Raw genomic sequence first — 24,014 nt, 5'->3', positions numbered from 1 at the left:
CATTTAAACTACCTTCCTAATATTGTGTAGGTGCCCCTCGTGCCACCAAAACAGCTCTGACCCATGGACTCCACAAGACCTCTGAAGGTGTCCTTTTGTATCTGGCACCAAGATGTTGGCAGCAAATTCTTTAAGTTCTGTAAGTTATGAGGTGGGGCCTCCATGGATCAGACTTGTTTTTCCAGCACATCCCACAGATGCTCGATCGGATTGAGATCTGGGAATTTGGAGGCCAAAGCAACACCTTGAACTCTTTGTCATGTTCTTCAAACCATTCCTGAACAGTTTTTGCTGAAAGAGGCCACTGCCATCAGGGAATGCCATTGCTTTGACGGGGTTTACCTGGTCTGCAACAATGTTTAGGTAGGTGGTACGTGTCAAAGTAACATCCACATCCCAAAGTTTCACAGCAGAATATTGCCCAGTGCATCACACTGCCTCCGCTGGCTTGCCTTGTTCCCATGGTGCATCCTGGTGTCCTCTCTTCCCCAGGTAAACAATGCACACGCACCCAGCCGTCCACATGATGTAAAAGAGGTGATTCATCAGACCAGGCGACCTTCTTCCATTGCTCCATGGTCCACTTCTGACCCTCACGTGCCCATTGTAGGTGCTTTTGGTGGTGGACAGGGGTCATCATGGGCACTCTGACCGGTCTGCGGCTTATATAGTCCCATACACAGCAAGGTGTGATGCACTGTGTTCTGACACCTGATCATAGCCAGCATTAACTTTTTCAGTAATTTGAGCTACAGTAGCTCTTCTGTGGGATCGGACCAGACGGGCTAGCCTTCGCTCCCCATGCGCATCAGTGAGCCTTGGTCACCCATGACCCTGTCGCCGGTTCAGCGGTTGTCCTTCCTTGGACCACTTTTGGTAGTTTCTGACCACTTCATACCAGGAACACCCCACAAGACCTGCCGTTTTGGCAATGTTCTGACCGAGCCGCCTAGCCGTCACAGTCCGGCCCTTGTCAAAGTCCCTCAGATCCCCACGCTTGCCCATTTTCCCTGCTTCCAACACATCAAGTTCAAGAACTGACTGTTTACTTGCTACCTAACATATCCCATCCCTTGACAGGTACCCTTGTAACGAGATAGTCAGTGTTATTCACTTACCTGTCAGTGGTTTTAGTGTTTTGGCTGATCGGTGCTTATGTCTATATAAATTCAACATCAGGTGAAAATAATGACAGTTGAATGTCTACTCATATCATTTTAAGGCCGGTATTAACGGTCAGTTGGTTTTCACATTATCGGCTGCTGTATCTCGCTGCTTCTGTGGTTTCCTCGGGTCCGTCTATTGCTGCTCAATTGTACAACTTTTCTCAGATTAGATTTGTTTTTCTTTTTTGTATTTTTGCCTTTTATTGTATTTACTTCGTGTAATGTTTCTGTGGGCGTGTTGGGCTTGGTGTCTTCTCGTGTCAGGTTTTTCGTTGGGCCTACTTACTGCCGGACTCCACCATGGAAAACACAGTCGGCTTGGTTTTCCTCACACTCTCCCTCTCCAAGTGGAGTTGCATGAAAGCTCACACAGGTTTACTCTGGTGGACTTGACCCATTCTGCCAACACACAAACCGCAGTGCATTTAGTTTTCAAGTACTTCAATTGTAAAACACCAAACAGTTATAGCTCACTCTTTACACAAGTTTCATGAATTCAAATAAGAGCAAACTGACAAATATCTTTTAAAGGTCAAGTGTAAAAAATGTATTTTCTGTTGAAGTTAAGATAACGCTCACTTTGTCTGGTTAAGGTGAAACCAGCTGATTGTAGATAATTTTAAACAAATATTTCTTTTGAATTTTTTGGGGGAAAATATATTTAGCCACCCATTCATACATTCACTGTAGTTTTAAAATGTCAAATGTTTTGAGCTAAAATAGCTTTGTATAATTACCATTATCAACAATCACCTTTCTGTAAATAAGATATTGTTTATATTTCTCACAGTAAATTATTTGTAAATTGCCGAAAAGTTTTTTCCCCCTTTATTTTCCTTTTAATTTAGGGTGCCTTGTTTTGTGCGTTGTTAGGGTCATTATTGATCCGTCCGGGGGGCTAAAACACATTTGACGCGTGAGAGTTTAAAGAAGTCTTTGTGTTTGTCTGCTGTTCAGTTGTTTTGTCTCGGTGGGATCTTGTGGCAAGAACATGAGAAATACCATCATGATACTCATGAAAGAGTTCTGCTTACGTACGCATAACGTACCATGTGTAAGAATCCAGCTGAGGTCCACCTCGCTGAACTGCTTGGTAACGCAAAGTATAATATCAAACCAAAACTAGTTTGCGACCACTTTATTTATTTATTTTTTTGCCACCCTTTTTCTCCCCAATTGTACCTGGCCAATTACCCCACCCTTCCGAGCCGTCCCGGTCACTGCTCCACCCCTTCTGCCGATCCGGGGAGGGCTGCAGACTACCACATGCCTCCTCCGATACATGTGGAGTTGCCAGCCGCTTCTTTTGACCTGACAGTGAGGAGTTTCACCAGGGGGACGTAGTGCTTGGGAGGATCACACTATTCCCCCCAGTCCCTCCCCCCCCAAACAGGTGCCCGGACTGACCAGAGGAGGCTCTAGTGCAGCGACCAGGACACATACCCACATCCGGCTTCCCACCCTGCAGACACGGCCAATTGTGTCAGCAGGGACGCCCGACCAAGCCAGAGGTAACACGGGGATTCGAACCAGCGATCCCCATGTTGGTAGGCAACAGAATAGACCGCCACGCTACCCGGATGCTGCGACCACTTTTTTTTTTTTGTTTAAAAGTTAAGGTAATAGATTCTTGTCACTATTTAAGACACCGAGGTATCCATATTTACATCCTGATACAATACAAGCAAAGCTGTTCATTATCGCAATATGTGAACGTAATGGATAAGCTTTATATTATCTACCACGTTTACAAACTTTAAAAAAAATGGTCTGAGAAACCAATATTTAGCATTTCAAGAATGAAAAAAAGCCCATATAGACGGCCTAAATATGAATTACTGAAATTGATGGTGTTCATTGTCACATCATTCATCCTAAAACTCTCAGTGGACTATAAAGCCTGAAGCAGTGTTTCCGATTCAAAACCAGAGAGAGAGGTCACAAGTGGCAGTTCTGTGTTGTAACTTGTTGTACAATAATATTACCAAATGTTCTATGTAGCCTTGGTGGGGGGGTTTTTCTTCATTTCTTTTGTTTTTGTTAAAGTGAAATTTCCCTGTATCATGTTGCTGTAAATAAAGCTTTTCAAAACTGATGCTGAATGGGACCTCTTTTCACATTTCTCTTTTGAAGGTACATTTTTAATTCTAATGACTGCAATGACAATGAAGCAATAACATTGTTTATTATTAATAAATGTATGTATTCATATACGTATAGGTAGTCGTTTGATACACCATGTGGTGCAACCTGGACACATCATCAGTAATGAACCCGGGGTCATCAGGTGTTTCGGGTCTCAACATCAGACACCCTCGCCCAAGCAACCCAGCCGGGAGTGATCAAGCCCTGACTTGTATCCAGGTAGCGCATTACACCACGTGTCACCCCTCTTCACCCAGAGCCAACAGGAAGAAGCCTTTTCAGCGGCTTTCAAGATGTTCCTAATGGCTCTTCTTCATTGCAGCCCACAAATCGAGTCCCAGGACCTGGTGTAGAGACTGGCCTGCAAAGCCCCTGTAGCCCACTTCAACCGGCTCTCAGTAGGTCTTCCACCCAGTCCAACACTCAGCTACCAGATCTGCATACCTGGCTCTCTTCTTTTCTTGCGCCCCCTCCCATCTGATCTTCCCAGGGGACAGTTAGCTCTTGCCACAGACATCTGGACCATGTCTGGCCTTAGTGTAGTAGCTGCGATGGTGTCCACGAGCCTCGGTTGTCTCTCTAGGTCGACCAGGCCAGTCCCTTGCTGTTGTGAGCAGCCCACCCTGGGCCTTTGGCTGGGGCTTCTCCCCTGCTCAAGCAAAGGCGATGGTGCATTTTGTTGGGTATTGCTGCTTGCTGTAGTTGATCCCAGTGAAGATGGTGTCTGCTACTGCCTGCAGAACTTGGTCATGGCACCAATGATACCGCCCCTCTCCCAAGGCCTTTGGACAGCAGCTCAGCATGTGCTCCAATGATCCCCTTTTCTGGCAGAGCTGACAAGCGGGTGAGTCCGCCAGGCCCCAGCTGAACAGGTTGGAAGGGGTCGGGAGGACATCATAGACTGACTGGACCAAAAACTTGAATCGGTGCGATTCCACCTTCCACAGTTCTGCCCAGGTGAACTTTCGGCTGGTTGTATGCTCCCACTTGGTCCAGGCCCCCTGCTTGCACATACCCACCCTTCTGCTGTAGTGAGCTTCCTCCACCTCTGTGTGTACCTCCTCCTGGATCACCTTTAGCTTCTTCTTTCCTCGGACTTTACCGTAGCAAGCTCTTGAGTTGCTCCCAAGCCCGGCCCAACCAGTTGCCATAGTGCCCATCAGGATACCTTGCCTCAGCCCGCTCAACTGCCTCCTGTGCATGCCACTTCCTTCCTGTTCTGACATTGATAACCACAGAGGAGACCTTGGTGTCAGCGGTCTCTCGGTAGGGCAGGACTTCTGAAGCACTTCTCGGGTGACCTTGAACTCCTCTGCTAGACTCCTGAGAGGAACCTGTAGCTTGGTGTTATGCCCATAAAGGGCGATGCTGCTTAGGCTCCGCGGCAGGCCCAGCCACCTGCACAGGAACTTAACCAAAAATTACAACAAAAATAGGTATGGTGTATGAGTGTGTAGGTGTATGGGTGAGGGTGAGTTTTTCCTGCCAAGCCTAGATTTTGTTCCATTGCCAGGTAACAGCCCCTGCCTCTTGAGTTAAATTACTTTATAACCATTTCCCTTTGTTGCTTATCACTCTGACTGGGATTGGTAGACATAGGAAGGGCTGCTTGCTCCATGGCAGAATCCTGTCTCCAGGGATGAGAGTATTGTTAGGCCCCTCTTGGTCAATAATGCCTCTGAAATAACAATCCCCACATTCATCTCTCAGGTACTTGTGAAGACTCTTGATGCAAGCACAGCATGGGGGTCAAGGTGAATGGTGTCTAAAAAGACCAAATCTATTTGCCCAAATTCCAAATGTGTTTTCCACAATCCTGCAGGCACGGGGCATCTGTAATTAAACACACTCTGTTCTACAGAAGGCCCTCTCCTTGCAAAAAGCTTCATTAAGTAGGATTTTAGAGGAAAGGCCTCATCTGCCAAGATACTAAATGGCAATGTAATATTGTTCTCTGGCACTGGAGCTGGCGAAGGAATGTTTGCCGTCTTCTGCTCTTGGGACTCCTGCAGAGGCAAACCACACCACCATCTGACACTCATCCATTACAGCCGACATCAGCAAGTAGTGATTTGTACTGTCTACTAATGCTATTAAAACTATTGGGTTAAAATGTTTATGTGGCATGGCTTGTGCCACGGGAGGGTTCACAGATTGAGGATGGACAGATTAGCGAACGCATAGCGTTTCTTATTTAACCTATACACAATACAGTGTATCCAGTACAGTTCATCCGAGGATACGCGATGTGATGATGATGATGATGATGACAGTGTATATAATATTGTAGCGAATTTGGGGGGGGGGGCAGTCCGCGAACCCGTGTCTCCCACTCCGCAAGCGACAACGTTAACCAGTCGACTAAAGAGTCTGACCCGTTAATCAAGGACCAACGTGTCTACTTATCCTTGCACGTTACAATACAGTGTTGCTGGAGCCTTGTCTGTTCGTTTTTGGCTTGCTTCTTCCTGCTCCGCTGTATTTGCACATGTTGTACCAGTGAGTCAGGGCAGGACCCAGGCTCAGGGCAGGTTGTTAGGCTGTCTCACCTCGCTATTGCGTCTGCTCCCCTGCGACCAACTCCCCTCTCTGTTTGCAGCCTACTCCCACAGTTTATCGTTATAAAACCACGCTCCAGTACGAGGTGGGGGTTTAATCTTAATGGGTTTGTCAGCCAAAGCTCCTAAACAGTTTGGAAATTCGGTGACCTGTTGAAACCTGTTGAGCAACCTATTGCCACTCCTGTTAAGCCAAGTCAGCTTTATTTTTATAGCCTAATATCACAAATTACAAATTTGTTTCAGGAGGCTTTACAGCAACACATCTTGTCCTTAGATGCTCGAACTGGATAAGGAACAACTCCCTAAAAAAAAAACCTTTAACAGGGAGAAAAAAAGAAAAGGAAACTTCGCATAGGCGGTTTTGGGGAGGGCCCAGCAGGGGCCAGTGCCCCTGTACCACTGAGCTTGGACACCCGCTGTGCAGCCCCCGAACGAAGGATCTACAACGATAATAAAATTATCGATTTCTTGCGATGATGTGGCGCTGACGCGTAAGGCGGAACAAATGCGGCTCAACATTTCAGTCGGATCCCTTAGAGCGGTACACCGCCACCGGCTGGCTGAAGCGCGTGATTTATTTTCGTACCTGTTTTCCGGAAACCCTGCCTCTGATTGGCTAGTACTCGTTGCCTCCGTTGATTAGGTTGGTTAAGGTTAGGGATAGGGTTAGCCAATCAGAGATAGAGTAGGGGCGGGTCTTCCCGGAATCCAGGTGAACGCTCTCTCAACGAGTACTAGCCAATCAGAGGCAGAGTTCCCGGAAAACGGGTACGGGAAAAAAAAACGCGGCTGAAGCGCGGACGAAAGTAGGCTACCAGGCTCTAACCAGACGCAGGGAGCAAGGCTGAAAGTTACGAGACTACCACGACGAATTGGAGGCGAGCAAAAGTATTTTATTTGCGCAGTTGTTACAAGGTAAGCCTTCCGGTCAGGACATGTCGTTGACGAGTTAATTTAACAGCAGCCAGCGTAAACAGCTACAGCTAACCGTTAGCTTGCTGTAATCTACTAATAAGACACGTTAGCCCCTAGCTAACGGGTCTGACCCTTTAGCCGAGCGGTTAGCGACGTCGCCTTGTGGTGCAGTACACCCCGTATCGAATCCCGCACCGGGCAAGAAAATAGCCGGTTACACTGGTGGCAGCGGCGGGATCCGGAAGTGTGCAGGTCCTCAGAAGTCTCTTCGGAGTGCGGGAATAACAAAGCGCGAGGGCGCGCTTCCGGGAGAGGGTGACGACTGTAAACTACGAATAAGGCACGTTAGCCCCTAGCTAACGGGTCTGACCCTTTAGCCGAGCGGTTAGTGAAAATAACCGGAACCGGTTACATGACGTTAATGTAACCGGTTATTTTCTTGCCCGGTGCGGGATTCGATACGAGGTGTACCGCACCTCAAGGCGACATCGCTAACCGCTCGGCTTATTAGCTAACCGCTCGGCTTATTAGCAGTTTACATTGCGTTAACCCTTTCGCGCGTACGGTCACACCCGCGGGATGAGCCGTTTAGCGCGTATGCAAAAGCCGCTGCCATTAGAAAACTACATTACAGAATTTCTAGCTAATTTTAGCTTTGGGGGAAGCAACGGTTTAACATTAGAAATATAGCAAATGCTAACTGAAAGCTATGAGAGGCTTCTGCGATAGACGCCAGCATCCCCGCCATGTACGGGTTTAGGCGGCACGGTGGTGCAGTGGTTAGCGCGGCCGCCTCACAGCAAGAAGGTTCTGGGTTCGAGCCCCGCGGTAGTCCAACCTTGGGGGTCATCCCGGGTTGTCCTCTGTGTGGAGTTTGCATGCTGTCTGCGTGGGTTTCCTCCGGTTTCCTCCCACAGTCCAAAGACATGTAGGTCAGCTGAATCGGCCATGCTGAATTGTGTGAGTGAGTGAGTGATGGCCTGGCGGCCTGTCCAGGGTGTCTCCCCGCCTGCCGCCCAGTGCCTGCTGGGACAGGCTGCAGCGACCCTGAGGGCAGGATAAGCGGTTTGGATGGATGGATGGATGGAAAAGATAACGAACCCTGTAACGCAATGCGTGGTTCATAACATAACAATGAGTTACATATGAAAGGGTTAATACTTGTCAGCTTTGCAGTAGTGTTTGAAAGAAAATATCTCCCTTCATGAATGGTTAGCCTGAGTTGATGGCATGCTATACAGTTGTCTCCATCGTTTTTATGCTATTTAGCTGTGAAATGTAAGCGCAAAGGCTACCACAGCACAAGTTCCTTCGAGCAAGCCAGCAACAGCATATCAATATTCTGGGTTCCTGGAGTGTTGTGCATTCTTCTCCATTATTTTTGCTCTGTAGTTATCATCAAAATGAAGAGGAAAAAAGGGACATTATGTACTATTTCTCTGCCCCCAAAAATGAAAACGACAATGACGAGGCAGACATTGAGACAGAGCCAGATGATCCAGGTGTTGAGAGACCTGAAGAGAAACAGCAGGAAGTGGCGAGTGCCACAGAGAGAAATCCAGAGGACTTGTTAGTTGGAGAGACTGGTTTTCAAAATGAGGGCACAGAGCAGGAAGGAGAGGCTGATGAAGATACCGAGAGTGACATACAAGATGAGTGTGAGACACAGACAGAGGATACATGTGCATCCACAAGCAGTGCACCATCAGGTTTGTGATGTTGAAAAAAATATTTTCCTGCTTATAAAGCGGTGTAATTACAGTTCATATGGTGTGTCCATGTAGAAGTGTGTAGTCTTATGACGTTATGGTGTTTCTTGATTACTATAGTATATGTGCCTTATATATATGTGTGTGTGTGTGTGTGTGTGTGTGTGTGTGTGTGTGTGTGTGTGTGTGTATTTCTCTACAGATATCAGCAAACGTAAAGACCCACCGATGCAGCTGAACTTGAAATTGTTTCCCAGGACCTTGATGGGGGACAGGAGGAGGAGCTTCAAGACGGCCGGGTACAACATTCACCCCTGGCTTGAGTACTCTAAACTATCAGACTCTGAATATTGTTATGCCTGCAGACATTTTCCAAGTATTGATTTTTTGTTTGGAGGAAATTACGATTAATCATCTGTCCACTAAATTGGACATCATGCATCACTGGCCATATTTCAACTACAATTCATGCCATTACTGCGACTTAGTTGTTCTTGAAAATATTCCATCTGCAGTAACCTTTTGGCTGTAAACCAATTGATTTATGTTATTATAATGTAACTTGTAGTTTTTGTAACAAAACCAATATTTTGTGCAGGATAAGCGGTACAGATAATGGATGGATGGATGGCTCCATTATGTGAGTAGCAAGTAGTGTCTTTATACAAACCCCAATTCCAATGAAGTTGGGACGTTGTGTAAAACGTAAATAAAAACAGAATACAATGATTTGCAAATCCCTTTCGACCTATATTCCATTGAATACACTACAAAGACAAGATATTTAATGTTCAAACTGATAAACGTTATTGTTTTTTTGCAAATTTTCACTCATTTTAAATTTGATGCTTGCAACACGTTCCAAAAAAGCTGGGACAGGGGCATGTTTACCACTGTGTTACATCACCTTTCCTTTTAACAACACTCAATAAGCGTTTGGGAACTGAGGACACTAATTGTTGAAGCTTTGTAGGTGGAATTCTTTCCCATTCTTGCTTGATGTACAACTACAGTTGCTCAACAGTCTGGGGTCTCCGTTGTCGTATTTTGTGCTTCATAATGCACCACGCATTTTCAACGGGAGACAGGTCTGGACAGCAGGCAGGCCAGTCTAGTACCCGCACTCTTTTACTACGAAGCCACGCTGTTGTAACACGTGCAGAATGTGGCTTGGCATTGTCTTGCTGAAATAAGCAGGGACATCCCTGAAAATGACGTCGCTTGGATGGCAGCACATGTTGCTCCAAAACCTATATGTACCTTCCAGCATTAACGGTGCCTTCACAGATGTGCAAGCTACCCATGATGCCATGGGCACTAACACCCCCCCATACCATCACACATGCTGGCTTTTGAACTTTGCACTGATAACAATCTGGATGGTACTTTTCCTCTTTAGCCAAAAACAATTTGAAACGTGGACTCGTCAGACCACAGCACACTTTTCCACTTTGCGTCAGTCCATCTCAGATGAGCTTGGGCCAAGAGAAGCCGGCGGCGTTTCTTGGTGTTGTTGATATCTGGCTTTCGCTTTGCATGGTAGAGTTTTAACTGGCACTTGTAGATGTAGTGACGAACTGTGTTAACTGACAATGGTTTTCCGAAGTGTTCCCAAGCCCACGTGGTAATATCCTTTACAGAATGATGTCGGTTTTTAATGCAGTGCCGCCTGAGGGATCGAAGGTCACGGGCATTCAGTGTTGGTTTTCAGCCTTGCCACTTACGTGCAGAGATTTCTCCGGATTCTCTGAATCTTTTGATGATATTATGGACTATAGATGATGAAATCCCTAAATTCCTTACAATTGTAAGTTGAGAAACGTTGTTCTTAAACTGTTGGACTATTTGCTCACGCAGTTCACAAAGTGGTGAACCTCGCCCCATCCTTGCTTGTGAACGACTGAGCCTGTCGGGGATGCTCCTTTTATACCCAGTCATGACACTCACCTGTTTCCAGTTAACCTGTTCACCTGTGGAATGTTCCAAACAGGTGTTTTTTTGAGCATTCCTCAACTTTCCCAGTCTTTTGTTGCCCCTGTCCCAGCTTCTTTGGAACGTGTTGCAGGCATCAAATTCAAAATGAGTGAATATTTGCAAAACAATAAAGTTTATCAGTTTGAACATTAAATATCTTGTCTTTGTAGTGTCTTCAATTGAATATAGGTTGAAAAGGATTTGCAAATCTTTGTATTCTGTTTTTATTTACGTTTTACACAACTTCCCAACTTTATTGGAATTGGGGTTTGTATTTTGTAGAGCTCAAGTGCAGTGCGTGATAGAAAGGCCTACAGGATATTGGAGCAAATACCATCTGAGTCAAGTGAGGATGATGCTAGTAGCAGTGATGATGAATGGCTGCCAGAAAACGAAGGATTAACAAATGCTAACAGTAGTGACAATGGAGCTGAGGATGCTGGGGGAGCTGAGGATATGCCACCTGATAGAGCTAAAGGACAGAAAAAAAGGCAGAATTATCTGGAAAACCAAAGACAACCAGTTTGAGGGAGATGCCTCCCATTTTAGGACAATGGAAAGTAAATGTTGAGGGAGCAGAGCCAATCGATTTCTTTATGCATCTGTTTCCCGAAGATCTGATAAATGAAATAGTGCACAATACAAACCTGTATGCACCCCAAAAAGAAAATCTGGCCTTGACAAAAGACAAAATGAAGAAATTTCTAGGAATTAATTTGGTCATGTCATACCTCAGATAGCCAAGATCAAGAATGTACTGGTCATCAGAGGAAGGGCTTTGTCTTGATTTGATAGCAAATGCCATGCCAGTGAACAGATTTGAGCAGATTCTGAGATACATTCACTTCGTTGAGAATTACTCACAGGAGCCAGGAAATGCTGATAAGCTCTTCAAAATCAGACCAGTGTTCGGTGCACTCAAGAAAACCTTCCATTCAGCAGTTGATCCTGAAGGATTCCAGTCAATTGATGAGCAGATTATTCCCTTCAAGGGCCACTTGTCTCTCAAGCAGTACATCCCCAAAATAAACCAACCCTGTAGTGTGAATGTGTGGGTGGGAGCAGGGACCTCTGGATACATGTGCAGATTTGAAGCGTATCAGGGTTTAGCTGGGCGTGGTCAGGTCAGTTGATTGGGAATGGCTGCAGATGTAGTCATGTACCTCTGTGATGACATACAGCAAAAGAATCACAAGGTGTTTTTTGACCACTTCTTTTGCACCATTCCACTCATTCGGGCATTGCAACAACAGGGCATCTATGGCACTGGCACATGCAGAATCAACAGGCTCCAGGGAGCACAACTGAAACTGAAGCGTGAAAAGCAGCTCAATAAAGAAGGAAGAGGACCTTGCTCTGTTGTCAGCAATACTGAAAACATCACTGTCACACGTTGGTTAGATAGTTCAGTGATCCACATGGCCTCTTCCTGCGTTGGCCAGTCCCCACTAGATTTGGCCCAGAGATGGAGCAAGAAAGAAAAAAAGATGCTCAACATCCAAAGGCCATTTTCCATGAAGCTGCACAACCAGCATATGGGAGGAGTAGATTTCATGGATCAATGTGTCACAATGTATCGCCACAGACACAAAAACAAACGGTGGTACATCCGAGTTTTCTTTCACTTCATGGACGTGACCACTGTGAATGCCTGGCACCTCTGCAGAATATCTGGGTCGGAAAAGAAGGATCTTCTACATTTCAAGGCATCTGTAGCTCATGGGCTAATAAATGCAGGTTCCATCCAGACACACACACAAGAGGGAGACCAGTGCCACCCCACCTCCCTTGAAGCACAGAGCAGTGTCCAAGGCACCAACTGAGATCAGGTTTGGCCCTGGACACTACTGGCCCTAGCTCACAGAAGCAAAAACTGCAAACAAACCAAGTACATCTGCATGCAGTGCCTTGTGGCTTTGTGCCCTGGGTGCTTTGCCAATTTTCATAGAAGATAGACTTGGTGAATGATGTACAAGTCAGTAAAACTGAAGAGACTATACTGCTGATTTACATCTAAAAGAGAGTGTTTGGAGAGCCATGGACAATATTTGTCTGTTATTTTTATAGAAAATGTTCATTGAAAAAAAAATACACTTCAACAGGGAGAGGTAGGGGAGGGGCTGAAGAGTGAGGAGCTGAATGAGGAGGGAGAGAGGAGATAGGCACGAGGAGTAGAAAGAGGGGAGAGGCTGAGGAGTTAGGAGCGAGGTTCAACATTTATGCATTGCAATGAGTATAATATGTCAAAATATGTGAGCCCATTAGTTTAACAGTCCTAAAGATAATTATTATTTTGTAGTTTTCACATAATATATAATTTTATTCACTGTTTTTTTTAAATGCATATTTCTTCAGTTGAAAACTGAAATGAATGCTGTCCACCCAAAAACTCCTTGAAAAATGGGTGTTTGAAAAAAATGAAGTTAATTTTTTTCTTCATGCCTAAAGAGGAATAAAAACACTAAGAAAAGAAATCCTGACTGAGGTTGCCATAATGCATGCATGAAAGGTCTAGAGACACTTGCTAACCGTGACAAAGCTGTTGACTTCCATTCATAATGCAAAGTACACAAGCAAAATCATTCAGAATGAGGTTCTGGGTTGTTTGGCAAACATGATTCGAACCAAAATTACAGAAGAAGTGAAAAACAGTGAAGCCTTAAGCATCATGGCAGATGAAACAAAAGATGTTTAAAAATTAAAACCCCACACATTTCTCTACTACTCGGGTACTATTTCAATGGAGCTACCCAGGAGAGTTTTCTCCATTTTGGATCTGCTGAAAGGCTAGATGCAGCAGGGCTCACTGAAAAAACAATCCACATATTGGAAAGTCATGGTCTAGAATACAAAAGCAACCTTGTAGGCCTAGTGTATATGACGGTGCTGCCATCATGAGTGGTAAACATTCTGGGGTCCAGGCTAGAATCAAAGAGCAAGCGAAATATGCCTTTTACACCCATTGCAATGCCCACTGTCTAAATTTAGTTTTAGTAGATAACAGTCAAAGCTGTCCCAGAGACAGAGGACTTCTTCTCCTTGCTAGAAAAACTACTTTGTTCACATTTGAGTCATATGTCCATCCTAAATGGCTAACTATACAGAGACTTATTACGGTGCACCAAGAGAACTCCAGCGATAAAGTGACACTCGATGGGCATGTCGATTTATAGCGCTACATAACATTATGGGTAGATTGCCGGCCCTTAAGAGAGTACTGCAGGAGATAGCCCAAGAATGCAGTGGTGAAATATTTACTGAGGCTCGAGGTCTGCTGGGACAGATAGATCTTGAATTCATTGTGCATCTTGCAACACTCCGCAAAGTGTTTGGAGAAACAAAACTTCTCACTGATATGCTACAGGCTTCATCACTTGACTTTTCAAAAGTTGTTGATTTAGGTGACGCTTTAGTTCAGACGTTGAATGACTGCAGACAGGAGTCTTTTTTTTTTCTTTTTTTTTTGGATAACTTGTGGGATGACGTGTTGAACATTTCTGAGCAATGTGATACTGCAATACAGCCAGCTGCAGAACGACAAGAAAGGCCAAGCTCTAAACTCGGTGAACACTGTGTACTGATGACTGTTGGTCAGAGAGAGTCAGAACCAGATAAAGACGGGTTTCGTAAGCCTTTTTCTGCCCCATCATTGATCAGATGCTCAATGAGCTGAACAGATGGTTTTCAAAAGATAAACTGACATAATGAATAGCATCCAGGCGCTAAACCCCAAAAGTGATGCATTCCTGAAAGAAACAGTTCTGTTTCCATTTGCTCGATTGTATGATTCAATATTGGGGCACGAACTACATCAGTTTGGCCAAATTTTAGAAAGGAAAATACAGACTGGGATGCAGAGACCTTCTCGTAAAGTAGTACTGGTACTGTTCATTGAGCCATATAAAGAAGCATTTTTTGAGCTCTTCAGACTCTGCAAGATAACAGTCGCGATCCCTGCTCAGCGAAGTTTTTTTACGCTGAAGGTGGTGAAAACTCACCTCAGGTCCACCATAACCGATGAGAGGTTGAGCAATCTGGGTGTACTATAGGAGGGCAAAGGCTTTGAATCTTGATTCAATTGTTGATCGGTTTGCCAAAAATCACAAAACCCGCAGAATACAGTTGCCGTAATGTGAAATTCTAGAAAGGAAAATACAGACTGGAATGCAGAGACTCTCTAGTACAGTAGAGCTTGTACTGTTCATTGGGCCTTATAAAAAGTGTTGCAGCGAATAATGTGCTGTATCTTGAGCTGAAGCTAAAGGGAATGTGTTTTGTTTTGTGTTCAATATTGTTATTTACTAAAATTGTAATCATAAGTTACTGAAACAACTACCAATCATGGTATTTTGTTGGGGGGGGGGTGTTGTGCTATTTATATACTGAACTAAAAATTTTGAAAGCTTTAACACTCTTTGTCTCGGGTTGAATGTGCCCCTCTGACAACACAACTGCCCCCCCCGTACCTCAGGAAGAGCAACAGAGGGAAGATCTCTCTCCCAAGACGGACAACGTGCAATGGATGTTGTGTTTACACAATTTACAATACAACATTGAAATCAGATAACAGAATTATAATGGAATTATAAAATATATGAAGAATATGATGAGGAGGATGCCAAGCAGTGTCCAAACGCCACCGGAACAGCCTAGTGTCACAGCTGCGCCCTCCCAGGACTCACCCTCTTCATCGTGGTCCCCCTAATTGTTTCCCTTATCTTGGCCACTCCCCCTGCTCTAGTTTCTCTCTCCTGTTTGTGTGTGTAGTGTCTTCAGGATTGGAGGCATGTATGCGGCAGGCAGAGCAGAGGTCCACCTCCTTCATCTCATCTACTGCAATCAACCCTACTCCTTTTCCTAATTTAGACGCCTGCTTGGCTGCTGTGAAAAATTGGATGTCACTAAATTTTCTGCTTTTAAATTCGGATAAAACCGAGATGCTGGTCATTGGCCCGCTAGACACACACATTAATTTGATCAAGTAACAACAAGCGGGCATCTGGGTGGTGTAGCGGTCTATTCCGTTGCCTACCAGCACAGGGATCACCGGTTCGAATCCTCGTGTTACCTCTGGCTTGGTCGGGCATCCCTACAGACACAATTGGCCGTGTCTGCGGGTGGGAAGCCAGATGTGGGTATGTGTCCTGGTCGCTGCACTAATGCCTCCTCTGGTCAGTCGGGGCACCTGTTGGGGAGGGAGGGAAATAGTGTGATCCTCCCACGCGCTACGTCCCCCTGGCGAAATTCCTCACTTTCAGGTGAAAAGAAGCGGCTGGCTACTCCACGTGGATCGGAGGAGGCATGTGGTAGTCTGCAGCCCTTTCTGGATCGGCAGAGGGGTTGGAGCAGCGACCGGGACGGCTCAGAAGAGTGGGATAATTGGCCAAGTACAATTGGAGAGAAAAAAGCGGGGGGGAGTAGCAACAAGTGACAACTCTGCAAATTCACAAGTTTGGCAGCCAAAAATCTTGGTGTTAGTTTGATCCTAGCCTTTCCTTTAATAATCACATTAAAAGAAACCACCAAGACTGCCTTTTTTCACTTACATAACATAACTAAAATTCAGTCTTTCATGTCCGTTGCTGATGCAGCTACTCTAGTACATGCATTTGTTTGATCCAGACTTGATTACTGTAATATTCTGTTTTCAGGTCTGCCATATGCTAGTACTAAAAGTCTTCAGATGGTTCAGTTTGCTGCAGTAAGAACTAAAACTAGAAAATTTGACCATATTACACCAATCCTTGCCTCCCTATCCATGTTGGATCAGACTTCAAGGTGCTTCTCCTGACTTATAAAATCCTAAATGGGCTTGCCCCATCATGGCAGCAAGCTAAGTAGGGCACTCCAGACGTCCCTCTCCCCAGCAATGCCCTCCAGCTCCTCCTGGGGGATACCAAGGTGTTCCCAGGCCAGATTGGACATGTACTCCCTCCAGCGAGCTCTGGGTTTACCCCAGGGTCTCCTCCCGGTTGGACGTGCCCAGAAAACCTCCAAAGGAAGGCACCCAGGAGAAACCCTAATCAGATGCCCGAACCACCTCAACTGGCTCCTTTCGACGCAAAAGGGCAGTGGCTCTACTCCGAGCTCCTTCCGGATGTCTGAGCTTCTCACCTTATCTCTAAGGCTGAGCCCAGACACCCTACGGAGGAAACTCATTTCAGCCGCTTGTATCCGCAATCTCACCCTTTCGCTCACTTGGAACGAAGATTGACTGGTGTATATTCAGAGCTTTGCCTTCCAGCTCAGCTCCCTCTTCACTACAATCGCATCATTGCTGATGTTGCACCAATCCGCCTGTCAATTTCCCACTCCATCTTACCCTCACTCGTGAACAAGACCCTGAGATACTTGAACTCCTTAACTTGAGTCAACAACTCATCTCCAACCCGAAGGGAACAAGCCAACATTTTCTGGTAGAGAACCATGGTCTCAGACTTGGAGGTGCTGACTCTCATCCCGGCCATTTCACACTCAGCTGCAAACCGCCCCAGTGCACGCTAGAGGTCGTGTTGTGATGAAGCCAACAAAACCACGTCATCTGCGAAGAGCAGAGATGCAATTCTGAGGTTCCCAAAATGGACACACTCCTCACCTTGGCTGTGCCTTAAGATCCTGTCCATGAATATCACAAACAGAATCGGAGACAAGGGACAACCTTGGCGGAGTCAGACACCCACCGAAAACGTGTATGACTTTGTGCCGAGAATATGGACACAGCTCTCACTTTGGTTATACAAGGACCAGATGGCTTATAGCAATTGCCCCGGTACCCCATACTCCCGCAGTACGCCCCACAGAGCGCCCTGGGTACATGGTCATAAGCATTCTCCAAGTCCACAAAACACATGTAAACTGGCTGGTCAAAGTTCCATGCCTTCCTCAGCACTTCCATAAGGGTAAAGAGTTGGTCTATTGTTCCTCCTGGATCCGAGGTTCGACAGTCAGTCGGAGCCTCCTTTCCAGCACCCTCCCAGGGAGGCTGAGCAGTGTGATGCCCCGATAATTGGAGCACACCCTCCGATCCCCTTATTTTCCTTTTTTCATTCTTTCAATGTTGTATTCTGTAAATTGTGTAAACACAACATCCATTGCACGTTGTCCATCTTGAGAGAGAGATCCCTCCTCTGTTGCCCTCCCTGAGGTCTCTTCCTATTTTTTCTCCCTGTTAAAGGGTTTATTTAGGGAGTTGTTCCTTATCCGATGCAAGGGTCTAAGGACAGGATGTTGTGTTGCTGTAAAGCCCATTGTGGCAAATTTGTAATTTGTGATAATGGCCTATACAAATTAAATTGACTTGACTCCTTATATACCCAGCCTTGCCACATCCACCTTGCCAGATCATAGTGCCTGCTCAGTTCAGTCTATGCTTCAAGCCTTTACGTTGAGACAGTGCCTGTTACCTGTTTCCTTATCTAGACCTGGCTCTCTATGGTTCCCACAGTCCTGCCTGCTCTGCCCAGCCCCTGCCTCCAGTTGTTAGTCTGTTTCAGTAGGCATATTAGGTTCAGCCTTGCAGCCCCGGTTAACACCCAGGACCTGAGCCACAAGACAGGTAATAAATGATACACTAACAGCTCTGACCAAACACTACCAGCCGCAGCAGCAGGCACCACAGGCAGACAGCATATCAGTGTACTGTCATACTGTCAGTACATAGAACAAGAATTGCTCACTATTGGAAACCCAAACCACCTTAGAAATATTCACGACCACCCCTGAACAGTATTACCCAGGGTCAGTGGTGGTTCTAAATACCCCCCCCCAACCACCACCAAAAAAAATGCAGCATTTTGCACTAACTGTAATTTTTATTCACACTTGCGAAGCAACACGAATAAATAATAACATTTAAAGCTATATAAATAAGTAAATACAACGCTCAAATATCAAAAAGGAAGTAACAAAGACAAATAGAAATTGTAATATATAAATACAAATAATGGAATTTGAATTATTACACTCTTAACATATTGCTAACAAAAACACAAAACTAAATTGCACAAATCCTATATTACACAAATAGAATAACACAGTTATAAAGAAGAAAACCGGATTATTACACTATTGCACTTCAAACAAAAAACACAAAAACTAAATTGCACACCTGCCATCTATACCCTGACCTTTCTTGCCTTCCTTGATGCAAAGTCATCAGCTATATCATCATGAGAAATCTGCCCACCAACTGTATGGTTAATTAATACTGACAACAGCAAGGTCACGAAGGCGTTCCTGTGGACCTCTGGTAGGATTTGATGAGTTCAGCTTTTAAAAGCTCCTCTGTGCTTCAGCAACAGTCACTGAAACACTGGCGTGGGAATAGTCTTGTATAAACACTATTATATGGCTAGAAATGTTAGGTTTTTTTTTTCATTTGCTTCATTTTCCCTTAACCTTCAAACTATCAAATCCAATCCCATTTAAGCGGGTTTTTTTACACGCCTTTTTTTTTCTTTTTTTGACCAGGCGCGGCCCGTTCCTATGGGCAGGTGGGGCAGCACCCCATTTATAAAAAAAAATCACCCACCCCAAAACATTGTTCCTACTCATAAATTATTTTTCCGCGTTAATACATCATAATTCACATCTCAATAAATATTACCAAGTTTTTGTGCAATAAATGAATCAAACTAGTTAACAACTTTGGATCTTTGAAAGTTAAAATCGTAATTTCAGTGATTCGGTCTCAATTTAGTGCGTTGCGCAATATTGGGGCATGAGACCACAGCGCCCCCGCTTTCGCTGGCAGATTTATTATAGCACCTTGTGGTCAAGGACGGGAACTGCAATAAGTGCCAATAGAGGCTGATCGGGGCCGAAATTAGTCTGCCCTACCCCCGTACTCTGTAACCCTCCACCGTTTTCTTGAGTTAGTCCGCACGTTCAGGCCACCTACCTTACACACTCTTGTACAGTAGGTGGCGGTATGCGCCTTAAAGTCATTTGCGAGCCGCCAGTAAACAGGGAAGAAGAGTTTAGGTCGCTGCAGAAATGGCGACCGGCGTTGCTGCGCCCGCGGTGTGTAACAGTGTAGAGTTTATTTTAAAAAAAACGGTTTGAACGATTACAATTACAAGACAAGTTAGTAATTAAGCAGCTTGGCCCTGATAGACCAGGCATCAACGATAGGCAGCGAACGAAGGACAAAGGGGAAAACCCACAACAGGACATTTTCACGAACAAGGTATGAAAAACAAAACATGGCTGTGTGGTTGCTCAGCATGGAATACAGTCTTCTGTTTCCCCTGGGGACCCTCTAGAAACACGGCATTTCGCCCGGTTTGGCGTGGTTTGTGTTGGACGTTTTGCGAGCACTCACACGCATTTTAACTGTAGTGTTCCCACTCACTTTATTGTAATTTTCTTCACTTTTCTACAAACACCAATTTAACCGGTTACTTTCTTGCCCGGTGCGGGATTCGATACGGGGTGTACTGCACCACAACGCGACATCACTAACTAGTCTAGTCAGTTAAGGCAAAATGGCTGCAAAAAGTCATTCACATTTGAGCCTATGTTTTTCTGTTAATTTAGAGTCCAATAAAGAAAAAAATGCAAGGAGCCCAAAATTTTAGGTGGGGGAAGTCTCTGAAATGGCCACGCCCACTTTTTAGGCCTGGAAATCAGTATCTCGGCTCCTGAATGTCGCAGAGAGCTGATCATGGGCTCAAAAGAAGCAGAAGCACCACATTTATATAAGCATTATAACAAACATATACCCCAAAACCTTTACTTTTTCAGATATTTTAAGAAAACTAATTTTTACTGGTCACGTTTCACGTATCAGCTCCTGAAGGTTGTAAAAAGCTATATTTGACATGAATCTCATTCGCTGCCTATGTTATAAAGCATGAAGCACAATACACACACGAATCATGAGTTTAGAAAATATCTTAGTTGTCTGTGGTTCTTCTTATCACTTGGGATGTAATGCCGCCTCTGACCACAATTACAAATTGGCGCTGTTTGTTTATCAAGTGGTTGATTCTACAGGAAAGGAAGCAGAAGTGCACATGTTTCAGTAAAGCTAGTTTACTGTAAACATTTGCCAAAATATGACATGCATGCCTCATCTGGCCTTCATATCAGTGAGTTAATTTGTTCCTGACCTCGTGGATGGATGGTAAGGAACAGTGTTGTTTTATTTTTGTATGTTTACCTTGTAAAACATTATTTTCACCTTAGCTCATATGTGTAGGCCTAACTAGCCTTGCAAGCATGACTTGCTCGATACACTCGACAGCACAGTTGCACAGTTGTAGTATTTGGCTAAGGCATTACCTACTATTGGACAGTTGGTGTTTGTGTGTCTGCTTGCTCTACACATGTTGGTTAATTTTGGGCATTTTTAGTTGGCTGGTATGAAAGGGTGAAAGTATTTGTAGTAACAACACTTTTATTATGCTATATTTGGACACACTTTTATTGGACTATATTTTGTATCTATGCAGAAGAATAAATAACATTGTTTATTGCATGCTATTTTTGTGGGAGGGTGGATGTATTGTGCCATACCAGTGAAACATCACTCTGTTACAAACTTGTGTACAGAAAAATCAAGTTTAAATTAGTTCTGATTTTCCATGATCAGATGATCCCCCATCCTAACTATGGAACTAGGGAACAAGACCCTGTGCATTGTCTGCAAGGTTAGTTTTCACGTGTGTGCCTCAGTAGTATAATGTTTATGACATCAATGAGTCCAACAGTGTTAGTTTTCATGCGTATTCCTTCAGTAATGTAATGTTTATGACAGCAATGAGTCCAACATTTCATTTCTAAATTCATGACAGGAATCTGGTGGAAGGGACATAACTGCTGTCACAGCTCCTAAGCTGCTTCACCAAGTAAAACTGTTTGAGGAATCCGGACTGATCACCAATGATGCGGATATCAATCTTTCACAGAGACTGTCAGCTGTCAATGCAGAAACTTTACAGGATGGATATAAAATCCACAAGAGTTGCTATGATCGCTATAATAACAGCCATTTCAATTGTGCGAAGGATCGTAAACGGAAAAGAGAACTGGACCTTGCAGATCACCAGACTATTGGGGCAAACACACGAGCAAAGGCTGGGCCTAGTCTTGCGTTTGGAGCCGAACTTTGCTTCTATTGTGAAGAGCCAGCCATTGAGAACCCTCGGAAGAAGGACAAATCAGAACCATTGTTAGCTGCTGTGGGAAAAGAAAAGTCAGCAAAACATGTGAAGGATTTCACAGACAATCTAGAGATGATGGCCAAAGTCCTGAATGATGGCAAAATACTCAGATTACTTGAAACTGATGTTAGATCACGGGAGTTATTCTATCACAGGAAGTGCCACTCAAGATACCGTAACAGGTGAGCCAGCACAACATACCCTTTTAAGTTCAATTCTTAAGTTGAGCTATAGTCGGGCCATATATATATATTTTAATAATTTGATTATTTCTTCTTACTAGATACAGTTCAGCAAGCTGCAGGATAAAGCAAGAAAGAACTTCATCACAGAACTCCCCAGACATGATCCAGTATGCTGAATATATCGCCATGGAGGAAGTAGGGAACTTCATTGATGACAGCTCAGAAAATGTTTTTGATCTTCACAAACTCGAGAATATTTATCTGCAGAAAGTTGAAGATTTGGGCTTCGACCGGCCCAAATCTCACTCTACACGATTTGCTGAGAAACTCTCGAACAGCTGTCTGGACATAAATGTAGTGCAGAAAGAGACAGGGGCACATTACAGGGTTATTAAGAAGGGTAGTTTGGACAATGTAAAACAGCCTGCTACAACTCCCTTGTCCCCCTGTCATTGAATGGGGTTGGACTACCGAAGGAGAGGAACTCTTCGTCAAGTGGAGCACAGTTTCCACAAGAGATACATTGTCTCAAGTAACAGGGGTGTGTAGTTGCAGATCTAATAAGTGTACCTCATGTTCTTGTGCTGGCAGAGGGATGAAATGTCTCATTTATTGCAAGTGCCTCAGCAAGTGTTTGAATCCAGTCTGATGGGATGTGTGAGGTTAAAATAAAGATTTTTTTGGACCTCACATGGTTTGCTTTGTTTCTTTGGTGGTTACTGGGTTCCTCCTCTTATAACAAAGAGTCAACTTGAATACTAGCACTCCATGAGTAGATGTAACACTTTTACTCAAACAAACTGTATAGCCTTCTTGCACAGATTTGGCTAAAGTTGATTGCATGCTGCTGATCAATTCAATGGAAAAAAGAACATGTTCATGAATAGCTCAAAACGTGAAGGTTTTAGGGCATACAGTATATTTGTTCAGAGCACTAATATAAATAGTTATTTCCACATCTTTTGAGCCCAATATCAACTCGGGGCAACCTCCGAGAGCTGAGCCTGAGATATAGTCCCAGGGCTAAAAAGTGGGCGTGGCCATGTATGTGAACAGTGAAAATTAGTTTTTTGTAAATACCTGAAAAAGTAAAGGTTTTGGGGTATATGTTTGTTCATAATGCTTATATAAATGTGGTGCTTCTGCTTCTTTTAAGCCCATGATCAGCTCTCTGCGACATTCAGGAGCCGAGATACTGATTTCCAGGCCTAAAAAGTGGGCGTGGCCATTTCAGAGACTTCCCCCACCTAAAATTTTGGGCTCCTTGCATTTTTTTCTTTATTGGACCCTAAATTAACAGAAAAACATTGGCTCAAATGTGAATGACTTTTTGCAGCCTTGACCCCATATTTGCCCTTAACTGACCAGACTAAACCGCTCGGCTAAAGGGTCAGACCCGTTATTTAGGGACTAACGTGTCTTATTAGTAGTTTACACTAACATTTCTATGCATCTTTAGTTTCCTACTGGAATCATCAAAACCTTGGGACTCTGTTATTGTGAGAAATATTGTGTTGCAAAGACACTTTGTGTGGTTTATTCCAGCGTAAATACAACTATGCCTTATAGAAGTACTGCACCTATTTAGACCTGACTGTTATTGGGGACTCAAAACTTAATGCTACTAGCTAGCAATCCCATTGATTCTCTATGGGTAAGTGGTTAGCTTACGCCAAGCTAAAAAAAATCGATCTCTTAATTTTTAACTTAACCCATCAATCTACGTGCCTGTTGTTTTTTTTAATGATTTATTGAGGTAAATCGTCCGTTTAGGATTCAAAAACGTCAATTAAGCAGCGTAAAATGCTATAAATTGTCTCTCAATTTCATGACTCCAGCAACACGGCGGTGCCGCCATCTTGGTTTGAATTTTCTGATCCGACTCGCGCACGGCTACGTCCAACACAAACCACGCCCATCCGGGCGAAATGCCGTGTTTTTAGAGTCCCGTTTCCGGTGCCTATTCCGGTCAGCTGTAGCAGAGTCGGGACAAAGGGCTATATGGGTCAGGACAAGGGGCTATATGGGTCGGGACAAGGGGCTATATGGGTCGGGACAAGGGGCTATGTGGGTCAGGACAAGGGGCTATATGGGTCGGGACAAGGGGCTATATGGGTCGGGACAAGGGGCTATATGGGTCGGGACAAGGGGCTATATGGGTCGGAACAAGGGGCTATGTGGGCTAACAGGGCCG

General features: G+C 44.5%; 1 long non-coding RNA gene across 1 annotated transcript; it reads left to right on the top strand.

Annotated features, from left to right (window-relative positions):
- The first annotated feature begins 20,463 nt into the window (after positions 1–20,463).
- LOC130116753 (uncharacterized) lies at positions 20,464–21,587 on the top strand. Its single transcript, XR_008810601.1, has 3 exons — positions 20,464–20,596; positions 21,065–21,122; positions 21,267–21,587. It is a non-coding gene; the product is annotated as an uncharacterized LOC130116753 (long non-coding RNA).
- Positions 21,588–24,014: the final 2,427 nt, after the last annotated feature.

Source organism: Lampris incognitus, chromosome 8 (genome assembly GCF_029633865.1).
Source record: "Lampris incognitus isolate fLamInc1 chromosome 8, fLamInc1.hap2, whole genome shotgun sequence".
Classification (NCBI taxonomy): Eukaryota; Metazoa; Chordata; class Actinopteri; order Lampriformes; family Lampridae; genus Lampris; species Lampris incognitus.
This window is presented reverse-complemented; position numbering and strand designations above follow the sequence as displayed.